The sequence below is a fragment of the Bison bison genome, unplaced genomic scaffold (assembly GCF_000754665.1).
Source record: "Bison bison bison isolate TAMUID 2011002044 unplaced genomic scaffold, Bison_UMD1.0 scf7180017864314, whole genome shotgun sequence".
In the NCBI taxonomy this organism is placed as follows: Eukaryota; Metazoa; Chordata; class Mammalia; order Artiodactyla; family Bovidae; genus Bison; species Bison bison.
In genome coordinates, this window is record NW_011494886.1 from 1,709,036 (window position 1) to 1,709,510 (window position 475).

Consider the following 475-nt stretch of genomic DNA (forward strand, 5'->3'; position numbering starts at 1 on the left):
CTAGTAAAGTAATGCTCAACATTCTCCAAGCCAGGCTTCAGCAATATGTGAACCGTGAACTTCCAGATGTTCAAGCTGGTTTTAGAAAAGGCAGAGGAACCAGAGATCAAATTGCCAACATCCGCTGGATCATGGAAAAAGTAAGAGAGTTTCAGAAAAACATCTATTTCTGCTTTATTGACTATGCCAAAGCTTTTGACTGTGTGGATCACAATAAACTGTGGAAAATTCTGAAAGAGATGGGAATACCAGACCACCTGATCTGCCTCTTGAGAAATCTGTATGCAGTTCAGAAAGCAACAGTTAGAACTGGACATGAAACAACGGACTGGTTCCAAATAGGAAAAGGAGTACGTCAAGGCTGTATATTGTCACCCTGTTTATTTAACTTATATGCAGAGTACATCATGAGAAATGCTGGACTGGAAGAAGCACAAGCTGGAATCAAGATTGCCGGGAGAAATATCAATAACCT